The sequence below is a fragment of the Erpetoichthys calabaricus genome, chromosome 1 (genome assembly GCF_900747795.2).
Source record: "Erpetoichthys calabaricus chromosome 1, fErpCal1.3, whole genome shotgun sequence".
In the NCBI taxonomy this organism is placed as follows: Eukaryota; Metazoa; Chordata; class Cladistia; order Polypteriformes; family Polypteridae; genus Erpetoichthys; species Erpetoichthys calabaricus.
The window spans coordinates 312,611,682-312,627,932 of NC_041394.2; positions in this window are offsets into that span (position 1 = coordinate 312,611,682).

Below are 16,251 nucleotides of genomic sequence, written 5' to 3' on the forward strand. Positions count from 1 at the left end.
ACAATAAAATAGCATTTTATTTATGCTTCTAATTGCTTCTTCACATTGCAAGATAATGAGAATGTTGTTTCAAAGTTCTTTCTATGTGTCAAATAAAAATTACGTTATATAGAAATAAATTGAAAAAGTTGAAAGCAGGCAGCACAAAGGTGCAGAGGTTAGTGCTCCTGCCTTGCAGCTCCTAGGTTCAAGTCCAAGCCTAGCCAATTCCTGTGTGTTTGCATACTCTGCTTGTGTCTGTGTGTTTTATTCACATCATTCCCTTGTTTAAATCCTCAAAACATACATGTTACGCTTTTATTCTGTCTAATTTGGCCTTGAGTGTATCAGTGTTGGCCTAGGATCCCACCCAGGATTTGCTCCTGTCTTACCCTCAGTTATGCTGATGTAGGCTTCAGTCCCTCTTACCCTAAATCAAATAAATGGGAACAAAACATTTCACAGCTTCAATGTCCTTGTTAGATGCTAATTTTAATAATACACTTTGGCTGAACTAGACAGCATGGTAGCATAGAGGATAACACAGCTGTTTCAGGGATCCAGTGCTCTGGGGACATTATGCTCAGACTATATAGTACACTAGTGAGACTGAATCTGGAATATTGTGCTCAGTTTTGGTCATCATGCTACAAGAAAGACATAGCAGAACTTGGGGCTGTGCAGAGGAGATAAACCAACTGCATCCCAAGACATAAGGACATGTCCTACTTCAAATGACTCTAAACTATTTAGCCTTGAGCAGAGGAGTCTGCATCAGGGCCTAATCCAGGTCTTCAAAATTCTCAAAGACATTGATAAAGTGGGTCCTGCAGAATTCTTTCAACGTAACAGTGAATCACATACTCAGTCACACTGTTGAAAATTAAGGAGAAGTCAGAAAACACTTCTTTACGCAAAGAGTTGTGGGAATCTGGAACAAACTACCAAGACATGTAGTTGAAGCAGAAACCCTGACAATCTGCAAAGAATTATCTGAGTGACATATTGGGACAGCTTAGCTATTAGATAAACAACCGAGCTTGATGAACTGAATGTTATCTTCTTTTTTGTCAAATGTCTTATGTTCTGACTTCAAATCCCATGCCCAGTCCAGACAACTAGATATGCAGGTTAGGTTAATTATAAATTGCCCCCTGCAATTGTGTGCATGAGCGGACCCAACACAGGTGTTCGATCCCAGTGCTGTCAGGATAGGCTCTGGCCTCCTAGAACCTTATGGTATGGTACTTTAGATTAGAGAATAAATAATTCTTATTGATTCTCTCTGTGACTTTTTATGAAAGATACTAACTGTGTGGGCTGGAGCTTACCATAGATGGCCTATTTAACATTACATGAACAGCAAGATCTGTTCTGGTGAGTTTAAGTATTGACCGAGTACAAAACCTACAAGACTATTTTACTCAGTTTTAAATGGAAGCTTTTGTGAGTTTGGTCTGTTAAAGAAATAAGAATCAGGCACCCGGATTGAAAATCAATGGCACCAGGGAGAAGTCCTATTGCATTAAGAACAATTGGGAGAATGACTAGGAGAGCTCAGTGGAAGCTAAATAAATGAATGTGTAACTTATCATGAGCAGGGGGAAAGCTTGTTATTCTTCAGACAGGCGCATGTTACCTTGCCTAACCTTTTGTTGTGTGCAGGCGCATATTTCTAATAAACAATGAGCTTATTCAGTTTCTCAAACATGGTGATATACAGAAACTGATGAGGACTGAACTATGGAAAGTACCTTTTTCTTTCATTTAGTGATTGAAATGAAACTGGGATGAAAAAAAAAAAACTATGTACTTTCCAGGTCTGAACCATAAAAAATTATGCAATTATTTAGAAGTCTTGAAAATGCCATCATAAAACCCCATTTTTGTACAGTATATCAATTTTTGTATTTTTTCGAGTGTGCTAGTCGGTAATTACAAAAACAGGAAGGCTAAAAGAAATGGAAAATGGACTCAAAAGTAAATAAAACATGTGTTGTCAGAGTTGACTCGGACATGGGAGCAAAGATTGGGGTACACGCCAGGCATTCCTCTTTTAATGGCAAAAGAAAATATCTAAATAGCAAAAAACAACAGGCTAGAATCACCTCCGTTTCTCACTCTTTATCTTGGATCAGTTCTTCCCTGCCATGGGTCCATCAGACTGAATTCCATCTTTATCTCTGGAGCTGAATTTACAATGTTCAGTCCAGTGGAGGCAAGGCTTCTGGAGCCCAGAGTCTGGTCAAGATGGCAATGAAAGCAGCAGGCAAAAGAGGAGAAGTGGTTAGTGACAGTGGCCCATCTTGTCCCAGAGTGAAACGTGTGTGACAATATTAGAAATTATAATTTAATACCCAGAACAAGCAAGTGAGAGAATCTAGGGTACGATAGAACTCAAAGTGTCAGTAAACGCTAGGTGCACCACTGGACCCAATCATGGAGGGCCTGGTGCCTGACTACTAGCTTGGGTAACACACTCATGTGCGCAGTGTTCGAACATCCAAAATGCTCTCTTATTTGCCTCCAAATTCCTCACCACTCTCTGGTTACACACTTTATTGACTGGACCTTTACCTTAACATATCCTTCCAACCCAAGTGTCAAATGGCTACTGGCGGCAGTCAGTCATTAAATCCTACCTGTGCTTCATCTGGGGTCAGGAGAGGACTGGAGCTGTACCTTCAGAGCTCTCTTTGATGGTCCCTGTTATCTATATTGTTAATTGAAGGATCAGGCATGTTTGGTACTTGCTGCTCAGCCTTTTGCTGCCATATTTTGATCAGGGAAGCTTCACTGGCTTCTGATTTGCTGCACTGACACATGGAGGTTATGCTTGATTTAATGGTGTGGATTCCTCTTTTAAAGTATGTCATAATGTTTGGGGCAAAGACACAGTTTTTCCTTGATTTCCCCCTCTATTCCACACGTTGATTGCGTCTGATTTTTTTGATTTGTAATTTTAAATTGTGGAGCAGGGGTAAATCAAAGAAAAATGTGTCTTTGTCCCAAACATTATAGAGGGCACTGTATTTCAAACCTTATGACCATTATGCTATATCATTAAATAGTAAATTATTTAAGGATATGTTATCTAATAATAGATCCATTGTCTTTATGTACTGTATGTAAAATATAGTTTAGCATTACGGTAGCATGGCTGCTTTATGCATACAGTGTCCTGGGTTTGAATCCCATGAGTGGAATTTAAGTACAGTATGTAGAGTCTTTATGTTCTCTGTGTGGGTGGGTGTGTGTGTGTCATTTCTTTATCATCAGACGTGTATTAGGTTTATGGGTAACCATAAACCTGATTATGTGACAGTGGGGTTTTTCTATGAATGGCGATATGAACTTGGATTGGATTAAATGGGTTTGGAGATGTTCTTTTCACAGTAGAAAATGGGAGATGCAATGGTTATCACTACTGTCCCTTGGATACAATGCCAAGCAGCCAATGTAGAGTATGCACATTCATCTTCATCTTCTTGGGCTTTCCATCTGGTACTCCCCTATATTCTCAAAGATGTGCAGTGTTAGGTTAACTGGCTCCTCTAAACTGTTGCTGTTGGTGATTCCTGTGATGGATTGGTACACCATCCTGAGCTCTTTAATACCTTGATGCCTGTGGTGCCAGGATAGGCTCTAGAACCCTCAACCTTGGCCTAGGCTCTGAACTCTGAATTGATTTAATTAGGTTTGTGCACATTGTGGGTTATGGTACAACAGAAAAAAAGAACTTACATTATTTTAAAATATTTTTTACCTCTTGTTTTTTAGGACTAATGAATTCTAACAAACTTTGTTGGGTTTATAGTATTTAAAATTGAAAATGATTTCAGCATTTTTTATTCACACTGAATAACAAAACATTAATCAGCACTAACCCCAATGTCTTAATATATCCTTTGACTTAGGCTATGTCCACATTATTACATTATTACATTTTTCATTTCAAAATGGCATTTTTAAACAAAACAATGTCCACACTAGAATTTTCACATGGCTTACAATGGTTGCTCCATTCACACTAAAATGACCAAATACACATAAGACACAGATGTTTGGCTATGCCAAGCATGTGCACAGCTACATAAAAGCAATTAAAGGGATGGTAACCGCTCGCCACAGGATTTATCACATATTCACATTATATCATACAGAATGTATATTTATCATATATGCTGCATTCAAACTGTACAAAATGCAATGTAGATGCATACAAGTAAGCAATGCAGCATAGAAAGCAACTCCTCTATTATGTCCACTATGTTGGACTTTGTTTTTCTTCCATGAAGGGTGACCAATCAGAGAATGAGATGCGGTAAAGAGCAGGATCCAGTCAGGAAAGGGTGATATAATAAGTACAAACAAATTACAGTATGATTAGCATCTGCATTTTCAAAAGTCAATATTTTCTCCCGTCCTTCACCCATAATGCTCTGCAGAACTTTTTCAAAAGTCTCAGTTTACAGAGGTTAAAAACACCTATTGTTTCCTAATAGGTATCAGTCCTGAATGGGATGCCTGTTCATTGACTCGCCAACACTTCTATTCAAATAAGCCAATTTAGAGATTTTGGTCAATCTAAAAACACAACTTTGAACTGTAAGAAGAAAGCAGAGTCCCTCTTAACAGATAGAACATGCACATTCCACACAGTGAAAGAAATCCCAGCAAGAAACTGTTTAGATGGCAAAACCACCACCTTGAGTTACAGTTACGTATTTTGTAATTTACCACTTCTACTGGTTCATCGTACACTTTAAACTAATAGTATCTAATATATTGTAATATTATAATGTATTTGTGATCACGCTTGTCTCCGTGATTGTGTTCCATGTGAAACTCTGTCAAAGGAAGATTGGAAAAATCTACTATTTTTTCATTTTATATTTGGTACTGCTTGTTAATGTGCAGGGACATAAAGCAAATTTATGGCTTTGAGTTTTAGCAAATAATTTTACAGCCAAGTTCTTTATTGTCTTATACATAGAATCAGGAATTAGCTCTCTGTGTGTCATTTTTCCAAGATATCATTCTAAAAATGTACAAGGCAGTGACATGATTAGAGATTCTGCCTCACCGCTTTTCCATCCTAGAGCTGAATCTCTTTCTGTGAAGAGTTTGCACATATTTCCCATATCTGTGTATGTTTTTCTACAAGTATTCTAGTTTCCACCCCACATTCCAAACACATACATTGTAAGACAGGACATGGATAGAATTGTATCTTGTTCCAGAAGGATGGTGTCTCCTTGTCCGATTGGGAGACCATCATGGATGGACAGCACAGATGGATAGACATCCTAGCTGGGATGGCTACTGCTCCCTTTTAATGAGCCGGTTTATTGTTATGTCTGGGGGAGACTACCTTCTGATGCTACGTGTTCCTTAAATACATTGACTGGCTGCACCTCTCTGGCATTGCTTTTGTTTGGACTTCTGCAAGGCTGAATGGGAATTGTAGTTTTGGAGGGTTGCCTTATTGGGGTCTACAGGTATGCAAAGGCGGTTGCTGGGAGGAAGTTCTTTGGTTGCCTGGAGGATCTGTCTGGCACAATGATGCTTTCTGGCTGCTGCACTGACATGCAGGAAGTGCTTCTTGGTTCAACTTAAAAACAGAGCCCTCTAACCCACCTAGAAAGGAAGAGCGGAAGAATCAGAAGAAAAACAATATTAAATATTGTTGTGTGAAGGCACCTGTAGGAAAGTATTTTGCTAATAAAAGAGTCTTTTTGAACTTTTTGACTGGGGTCTTGTGCAGCTGCACCTGAGGTTGATGTTGGAGACACCCCTACAGTCCACAGTGTGTGCTAAGTTAATTGTCTGCCTTGTTTGATTTATGTAGTGATGTAAAGTAAATAACATATGTAACATAAACAAGTGCAATTCTGCCAGCCTGGGCTGTAGAATTTTGGACCCTTAACAAGGTCAGTAAGTTTAATAATCGATGGATAAATCCTTATAGAAAAAGAAAGATTGAAGGTTTTAGTCTGCCTTTGGCTAGATTGTTCTTGGTTCTGTAAAAGGCTGCTTCTGTGACACAGCGATGCCATTCCTAAGATGTTTTCAAGGTAATCATTAGGCCAGAGATGTACAGTCACATGAAAAAGTTTGGGAACCCCTCTTAATTCTTTGGATTTTTGTTTATCATTGGCTGAGCTTTCAAAGTAGCAACTTCCTTTTAATATATGGCATGCCAAATGGAAACAGTAGTATTTCAGCAGTGACATTAAGTTTATTGGATTAACAGAAAATATGCAATATGCATCATGACAAAATTAGGTGCATAAATTTGGGCATCCCAACAGAGATATTACATCAATACTTAGTTGAGCCTCCTTTTGCAAATATAACAGCCTCTAGACACCTCCTATAGCCTTTGATGAGTGGCTGGATTCTGGATGGAAGTATTTTTGACCATTCTTCCATACAAACACACATCTTTCTCATCACCCTGCCATACAGATGTTCTTTGTGCACTGAATTGTAGAATGATGTACAGATACACCACCTGCAGCAAGATGTTCTTGCAGGTCTTTGGAGGTGATCTGTGGGTTGTCTGTGACCATTCTCACAATGCTGCACATATGCCGCTCCTGTATTTTTCTTGGCCTGCCTGACCTGCTGGGTTTAACAGCAACTGTGCCTGTGGCCTTCCATTTCTTGATTACACTCCTTACAGTTGAAACTGACAGTTTAAACCTCTGAGATAGCTTTTTGTGGCCTTCCCCTAAAACATGAGACTGAACAATCTTTGTTTTCAGAATCTTTTGAGAGTTGCTTTGAGGATCCCATGCTGTCACTCTTCAGAGGAGAGTCAAAGGGAAGCACAACTTTCAATTGACCACCTTAAATACCTTTTCTCATGATTGGACACACCTGTTTATGAAGTTCAAGGCTTAATGAGCTAATCCAACCAATTTGGTGTTGCAAGTAATCAGTATTGAGAAGTTACATGCATTCAAATCAGAAAAATTACAAGGGGACCCAAATTTTTGCACAGCCAGTTTTTCACATTTGATTTAATTTAATACAACTAAATACTGCTTCACTAAAAATCTTTGTTCGGAAAACACCCCAGTACTCAGATGTTCCTAGGAAATGAAAGACATACCACTGTTATCTTTTTTGTTGAAAGTAGAGTAAATTATTATACAGGCTGAGAGGGGTTCCTAATTTTTTTCATATGACTGTAGATGTGTGTGGTGGAATTAACCTAAAGGACAAAAAGCATATAATTTGCTATTTTCTGTGGTAACGCATTTGTTTTCTGTGAAATCACCGAGAGAAAAGCATAAGAATAACACACTTGTGAAGTACCAAGTTTTTGCTTTGGAAAATCTAAGGGTGAAAGACATGTGATTTAAACAATGCTTCATTGTATTACTTTTATTTTGGCTTATTAGTTTTTATAGTTGCCTTTCCAAAAACTCCACAACTTGCAGTAAATATAACCATTCTGTGGGTCACCATATCAGCATCCTTTTTCTTTGTGTCGACAGTCTCCTTGAGGCCCTTCAAATGGTACATTTATAAAGTATTATGTATACAAAAATCAGTTTGCAAAGGCTTCATGACTGAATTTCCAGTTTTTTTGGCCTCTTATGTTTTAAACCCATCACTATAGTTATCGCCAACACCCACCACACATTCAGGTTCTCAGCAGTTTTTCCAAATCTGATTTTGTAAGTTAATTTTGGAAGAACGGTTGCCCTCGTGATTCCAAGATAACCCCGGCTGATGGAGTTATGACCTAATTGGTTTCATGCTGTCAAGTTATTACTCAAAAGAACACCACATGTCATTGCTAAAGTGCACCCTGAGGCATTATGGGCTCTGATAAGAAAGCTAAGGGTTTGTGGAACAACTAATTGTTTGTTTCCTTTTTCTTATTGCTGAAAGGAAAAGGCAAAGCAGTCTGGGATGCACTGACATACTAATTCTAGTACTGAAGGGCAGATATTTATCAAATGCCATTATGAAATGTACAAAATATCAGTATAGCTAATGAGCTCACTAATGGGGAATGAGTAACAAACTATACACACTGAGGATTTCAGGAGAACATTAGTTCAAATATACATTCGCTTGTTCACCATGACTCTTATTTGAAGATAGCACTTGGGTTTTTGTTTTTCTGTTCTGTGTGGTTCAGATCCCTTAATGCACTGGTGTTTATATGAATCTGTAATGCTGGCTTAATGGCCATCTCCCAGGTTCACGCAAGTTGGTCTTTTGCCCCCCTGAAAGAAGGGATTGGGATCAGAAATCTTTACAGCGAGATTCCCTTCCTGTTAGTTTTATGGCGTTTCAGGAGGGGCAGTGATTCTGACGCCAGGTCATAGGGATTCCAACCCAAGGCCACAGTATGTGTTTAAAAGGATTACTAAATCCAAATTCCCTGACTGATTTTGGTTTATATTTTTTAATTCTTTTCTCTTAACCGAAATAGACATTCAGGTGGAGTGTGTTTAATCTTCTCTTTTATCTTCCTTTCCATACATTAATATTCAAGCTTATTGCCATGTGTACATAGCAAATAGAACAGGACTGGACTAGCCAGGTTTGTTGGGATCAATGGCCTGTTTGCGTGTAAATTTGTCTAATGTTCTAAAGTGAAATTGTGACTTGATTGTGAAGAGGATCTATTTGATCCTTTTTTCATAAATTGGTGACATGATTGTGATTTTCCTTTTTACAGTCACTTGTAACACATTTATATTAATTGTCTTCATACTTTTTGCACTTCTTTGTCTTAGTGAGGGAAAATGTATCAGCCTCATGATGTTTTTGGGCAGAATTAACTATTTTCCTTTTCTTTCTCAAATGCAGTAAGAGAGGCAAATGAGAATATTAAATCCCTTTTTTATCCATTATATGGTTATTGTGGCATAATTTTAAGACTTAATCACCAATAACATTTAATGTGAGTTGTTGTACTTCTTAACGATTTTCCATTAAAATCATAGTGAGACCAGGTTTTATTTTACCAGTCAATCCAGTCATTTTAATTTTTCTATTGGACTGAATTAAATATACTACATGTACATACTAGTATGGATTTTTGCCTTTAAAGGATATACAGCCAGGGAGAGGTGTCAAAAGGCAAGTCCACGCAAGGCCCTGCTGGCAGTGGCACTATGACAGGTGTGGGCAAAGTTTTTTCTGGACGCTGTAGTAGCTGCATGTTTTTGTTGTAACCCAATGGCCTAATAAGAAGTACTTGTTGCTCAAGTAACACTTCTGCTTCATTTTAGTTGTCTCGCTTGTTAAGATTTTGAACCCTTATTGCTTATTGTAGTCTTAAACAGCTATATTCTTGGTTTTGAATTGCTCTTTATTAGCAATAAGATGCAAATGACAAAAGAAAGTAGCAGTTCTCCATTTTGCTTGTTACCATTTACACCTGTATGTATTTATCATGCACTATTTGGTTTAATTAAACATTTGGAAGGAAAGTGAAGAGAAAAAAGTGAAGGACAGAGAATTACTCCACCGTTTTAGACTTCAAATGATTTGGATGATATCCTTAGAAAGGAAAAAAAATCAGGGGTCAGCAACCTATGGCACGCGGAATGATTTTCAATGACACTCTGATTGAATTGAAATATAGTAAAAAATTATATTTTAATTACAGTGGCCGCGTTCGCACCCTTATCCAAAGTTTTACGCATGTGACTCACATGTAAATGGAAAGCATTTGTTCAGTGTAGGCCATGGATACGTTAAAACAAACCTCAATATTATATTTTAATCACAGCACATGCGTTTGTGCTCCGTGTTCCCACCTACATTTTGCACATGCAACTTAAATGTAAGGGGAAACCATGTGTTCAGTGCAAACCTCTTGTTGTTATTAAGTAATATACTGCCCTAAAATAACTCATAAAAGACAAAAACTTGATGTTCGCTGTTTTCAGGAGTCTTGGACGAATGAATATGGTTTTGTACAACAAAAGGATCGTGCTGTATGTCGTACGTCAAGTGTACAAAGACATAATCAAACTAAACATCAGTCCATGTTTAAGAACTCTGAGGAGAGAAGTGAAGCTATAAGAAGGGCTGTTTCTGGCTTTAAGAAACAAACTACTTATTTTAGTCAAATAATTGGAACCAAAAATAAAGCCATCTAATGTAGTTATACAGTTGCTTTGCATTGATTAATAGCTCTGATTAATAATAAAGAATGATTAATTATATTAGAATTCTTGATAATTTTTTCTTATTCAAACTATGTATTTAGTTTTGAAAAAACTTGTAATTCATAATTTGTAATACATTTTTTAATAAATGTGTTGACAATTATAATTTGATAAAACATTCTTTTCACATATGATCCTATGTATTTTAAAATACTGAATGACCAATAATATACGATCCAGTTATAATGGGCTTCAAAAATATGCCCATTATAACCGGACCAATTCTGATACTATATATAACAAAATTGGTAGAACGGAATAACATTGTAACATAGGTTCGGTACGACACCACTGAAAGGTTGTCAGCCCCTGATCTATGATATGAGAATGACCTGATCATGGCAAAATTAAAGCACTAACAGCCATGAAATTTAATTATTGGCAAGAATTGCTTTCTAATTAAGCAAAAGAGTTGGAACTAAAACCTGCAGCCACTGTGGCCCTCCAGGACAAACTTTGCCCACCCCTGCACTATGACTTACCATGCCAGTGTAAGTGGTACACCACCAGTGAACATTATGTCTGGAGTTAAGCACACCACTGTTTTAAAAGAGACATTGCATCCATTTAGTGCATATGTAATATTTGATAAGGAGCATGCAGTCTAGCGAGGTATATATTTTTCACAAAATATTTCAGCAAATTGACATTTTCAGTAGATTCTTCACTTCATCAGTACACTTTGATGTATCCTTAGTTTCATTCAGTTTTTACCCAGAGGTCTGTAGTGACTCGCTGAATCAATGGTCCAAAGGAGAAGTTATGCAGCCGTTTTTATAATCGTGAATCAGTCATGACAGACCTGAATCTCCTCTCCATACTATCTCCAATAGTACCATTGTGCAAAAGTGTCAAAAGAATCTTCAGAAGAAAGTGTCAAAAATGGCTTGAGGTCTTCTCCCTCATGCATGCCTATAAGCTGTCAGGAACTTAAATGGATGGGAACCAGCCAGCTACACATTTTCCTTAGCTGTAAAGTATTTTAGAAATCTTTCTTGCTAGATTCAACAGAAAAAATTCAGAACCAGTGTCCAATGAGACATTCAGATGGAAGTGTGAACATTCCATATTTCTCCGAACACAAACACTGCAGGAGTTGTCGGTCAATATTCCATATGTCCTATGTTTACGAAACTGGGCAGCTTTTGATTTACAACAAATTGTGCACTTCATGTTGCAGTAGCATTTACTTGAATAATGTACAGTGGATTCAAAAAGTATTCCGACCCCATCACTTTCTGCACTCTTTATTGTATTGTAGATTTAGTTTTAAAAAATAAATTTGCCACTTTTGCCTATCAACCTATCCCTAATAACCCATAAAAATAAAGTTAAGCATATTTTCAGAAAGATTTGAAAATGTATTCAAAATCAATTTCTATAAGCATTTAGACCCTTAATTCAGTATTTTGTAGAGGCAAAAGAGCCCCATAGCCCCACTGCCATTAGAAATTTAACAAACCATTAAACATACTGCAGTGCACCTTGTCCAGGGTTTGTGTATTACTCCCTATGATTTTAGGAAGCACAAAAACAAATTCAAGGAAATGCATGAATGTCCACATGAAATTTTCTTTTCTTTGTTTCTTGTAACTTCTAGGTACATCAGCAGAACTTTCCCATTTTTTTCTTTGATCTGTATTGCATTTGAGGAGTTCCACATTTGTACCTGAATCCCAGGCTTTTGTGCAAAAGCCTTGTCCAGGCCACAATGTTCATAGTGACTTGATCATGTACACTTGATTCAATTTTGTTTTTATATGATTCAACACAGAGTGCATTAGAAGAGAGATGGGAAAGGGTCAGCAGTGCCATTCCCTGCCAAGTTGCATTCCGCAAAGTGCTGGAAAGTTAAAGTTAAATGGACAGCTGTCATGGAGAACCTCACCTAAGTAAAGCTCCCTTTACTGTTACTGAAAGGATTTTAAAGAGGGTATCCTCAGCTCCATTATTCTTATCTCATCTTACAGAATTGTCAAATAAGTACAGAGAAAGCATGATGCTTCAGGTACCTTCTGGGATATCATTTTCTTTTACTGGAATAAAGTTTCCAAGCTAACTCTATCCATATTGTGACATTTTTTTGTGTGTTAAATCATATCAATGTCTATGATTTGATTTTGGTGCCCATAAAATAAGAAATGTCTGAAAAATAATATGAGGATGGTATTAGTAGTAGTAGAAGTTTTATTTGTGCTTTTTGATTGGTTCTCCATTTTAGTTTCTTAAAATTTAGTGCAGTTGTTTTTTCTTATCTAGTAGGTGTTTTTAATCAAAGCCACCATTCAAGCTTTGCTGTTTGGATTCTTTGTAATGTGAGCCGCCACCTGTCAACTGTCATTTGGCTGCTAGTTTTAACCTAGCCTAACCTAGGACTAATTGTAGAGCTTTTTGTGGTGTATTTTTAAATGTTGTTCTCTGTGTCACTTACATTTATGCGATAATTTATTGGAAGTATGTTGATAGGCAGTTAGTTGGGTTAAATCAAACTGTCTCCTAAATAAATAATATTTCAATGATTCACCTTTAAGTTCCCTATTTCATACTGGTCTGTTTCACACGTTATGGTAAAGGAAAAAAAAAACAAAGCAACTCATAAAATTCCGCAAGCATCAGCCTTGCCAGGAATAGCAGATGCATTGCTCTGCCCTGCCCATCACAAATACTTCAGACATTTTTCTTTCTTCGATCTGACCAAGGGTAGCTGTGTCTGCCTTCCAAGTGAGTAACAAGGAGCATTCATGTATCTCTTGGCTTTCCAGTTGTTCCTACTGCTCAAGCAAATGTCACAATTGCCACTGTCAGAGAAATTCTCTGCAAACATAACCAATTAATGAACTTTGATGAATTCTAATTTTTTAATTTGTTTTAAAAGCTTACAATATTCTACACTGTAGACAATTAAATATAGTTTTATGCTAAGTAAGGAACAGTTCACAAATGCATGAAGAAAAACCCAGGGGAAATCATAAATGTGCTAAGCATAAGCAATGTCCCACAATTATTACAAATGTGCAAGAAAACAATGTAAATCATAAATTAAAAATAGAAATCACATGAAAAAAAACACAAGTGAGCAGTAAGCTAAGTATATTGTTAAGACATTTGTAAATGCCATGCCTAAAACTGCATAGTAATAGTAAAATAAAAAAGCAAAATTGTAAAGGTTGTGCTAATGACAGAGATGAAGAGATACAATGTCGAAACAGAAGTAAAAGCCAGAGCTCAACAACGTGCAAGTAAAACACCTCTGCAACAGAGGGCATGGCTTGATGTTTTTACAAAAAACATTGTATATCTGGAGGTGTCTTCTTGTGAAAGCCAGTGTGACAGCAAGCATAGATAGGTCCACGTCCTCTGCAATGGGTAATTCTTAAGAGTTAGCTGACATCTCTCCAAGTTCACGAATATAATAAAACTGCTAGGGAGTCTTTGGGTTGTTTAATGTCCCAAAGACCACAAGCAGCTAGTATATGTATGTATAATTATGTATGTATATACATATACAGTAGTTCCACCTCAACTCTACCTGTTTCAGGTAGTTCCAGGACGTTAAAACCTCAGTCTGTCACAAGCAAACTGACTGACACAGACCTATACAGCTTTTTCCATCCCTGGCATACTAAACTCTCTGTATGTGCCTGGCAAAACTGTGTTCCAACCTGGAAACAGATGGACTTGAATGAGTCTGCTCAACTGCAGATTCTGCTGCCATTTCTCTGTCTGCTCTTCATCATTTCTCTCTGATAAGCATATCAGTATTTCCTTTGTAAAGGCAGTTGCTGAGTGACCACTAGGGTGTTTTCTCATTTTATACTGCGTTCCTCAGATATTTATACATGAACATAATACTTATGTGTGAAAGGAATTCTTTCTTTAAATGAAATTTAAATAAATTGTATTACAGCATCAAAGAACTCCTAACTTTACACAAAATGAAATAATCAAAAAAGCAGTAAGGAGACTGTGTTCACATCCTGGGTATTTGTTGAGTGGAGTTTACAAGTTCTCCCCTTGTCCATGTGGGTTTCCTCTGCTTCCTCCAGTTTCCTTCCACAGCCTTTGCAAATGTGTGTGCTTGTCCTGCGATGCAGCGTCACACTGGTCAGGTGTTCTTTCTGGCTTGAGCTGGATGATTGCTGGGATGAACTCCAGCTGCTTCATGCCCCTGCTCTGGATAAGCGGGTTAAGAAAAGGGATGGATGGATGGTCACACATTTTGAATGTGTCTCTGCCAAAAGAGATCCTACTCTGCTGGGCCCTTGAGCAAGACCCTTAACTTGTAATTGCTCCAGGGGCGCTGTGCAATGGCTGACCCTGCGCTCTGAACCCAAGGAGTATGCGAAAACTAACAAATTCCTAATACAAGAAATTGTATAAGGTGAAATATAAAGAACAAAAAAAAACTGTAAACTTACAGCGGCCCTGCAGAACTAGGCTTTTATGGACAGTGGAAGGCTCAGCATTCACAATCCAGGGCTCTAGGATGTCTTGCTGGAGCAGTGAGATCGCTGACTCTGAACTGAGAGGTGAAACTATGACGTGGTCTGAAGTAAGGAATATAAAACCACCTCATGTTCAGGAATGTCTTGGTTCTGAAATCAGGAGAAAAGCTGGTGATGACTACTCAGCTGGAGCAGCAGAGGCCACAGAGTTAGAGACAGAAAGACAAGAGAGGTAACTGGTACAAAGAGAAGCTATCAGGGTAGCATTTTTGAGGGTCTTCTAATATTAACACCCATGTGACAGACAGGGTTTCACACAATATCTATATAGAAAGGCCGATAGTGGCAATGGCATTATTTTTTTTTTGTTTCTCTGTAGTTAACATTGCTTCCAAAAAACAGATAGATAGAAAGACAGTGTGGCGGGTGGCCAGAATCCTTACCCAGCCAGGACGCCCAGTGTGTGGAAGGACCAGGGGAGAGAGTATTATCAGGGCAGTTTTTCCCCTGGGCTAATAGAGGGCAGCCCCCTTGGTTTCCACTGGGGCCATGGATTATGAGCATGGGAGCTCAGCCCTGTTGGAACCCGTGGCCACTGCTAGGGGGCGCATGGACTTTTCCAGGGCATTTTTTGGTCACGCTTCCGCCACACCTGGAAGTGTGGCCGGAAGAAGCTCATTAGGCACGTGGAGTCCTTCAAGGTGCCCTATAAAAAGAAGCCAGTCCCACCTTTCAGATGCCAGAGTCAAGAAGAAGGAAGACTAAGCTTGCTGGGAGAGGAGTGGAGGCAGTTAAGAAACAGGAAGAAGGAACTGAGTATTGTGTGCTGGTGTTTATGTATTGTGCCATGGGGAGCAGGGTGAAATGCTCCCCAATCTATACTAATTAATAAAAGGCAAAGCCCTCACTGACTCACTGACTGACTGACTCACTCATCACTAATTCTCCAACTTCCCGTGTAGGTGGAAGGCTGAAATTTGGCAGGCTCATTCCTTACAGCTTACTTACTAAAGTTAGACCTTTTTTCATTTGAAATTCTATGCGTAATGGTCATAACTGGAACCTGTTTTTTGTCCATATACTCTAATGGAGGAGGCGGAGTCACGTATCGCGTCATCACGTATTACGCCTCCTACGTAATCACGTGAAGTGAAAACAAGGAAGAGATTTACAGCACGAGTCAAACGCGGGAACGAAGGTAAATGACGTTAATTGTTGAGTGTCTTTTAATACTTTGTAATTGTTGAGTGTCTTTTAATACTGTGTAAGCATACATATTAACACATGTGCAATTAAACGTGTGCATTTACGGGGTGATTTCTCAGGCTTAAAGCTCAAAGTGATCACTCGAGTGAAGGCAGCTTCACAAAAAAACAGATCCTTAACAAACTGTTATTGGTATATTTTACCTCAATTTTTAAAGGTTTTCTTTTCTTCTTAATAAAAATTTAAAAGCAGAACTTCGCCGGTGTGAACCGCGGGGATTTGAGTGACTGACGCATACAGACATATTCATGAGTGCAGGTACTTTGGAAAGAAAGCACCGTGTAAACCTAAAGTTTAAATTAAGTTCATAGACCTACAAAAGGTTGCCATTGATTTCAGGCAAGATTGCTTTT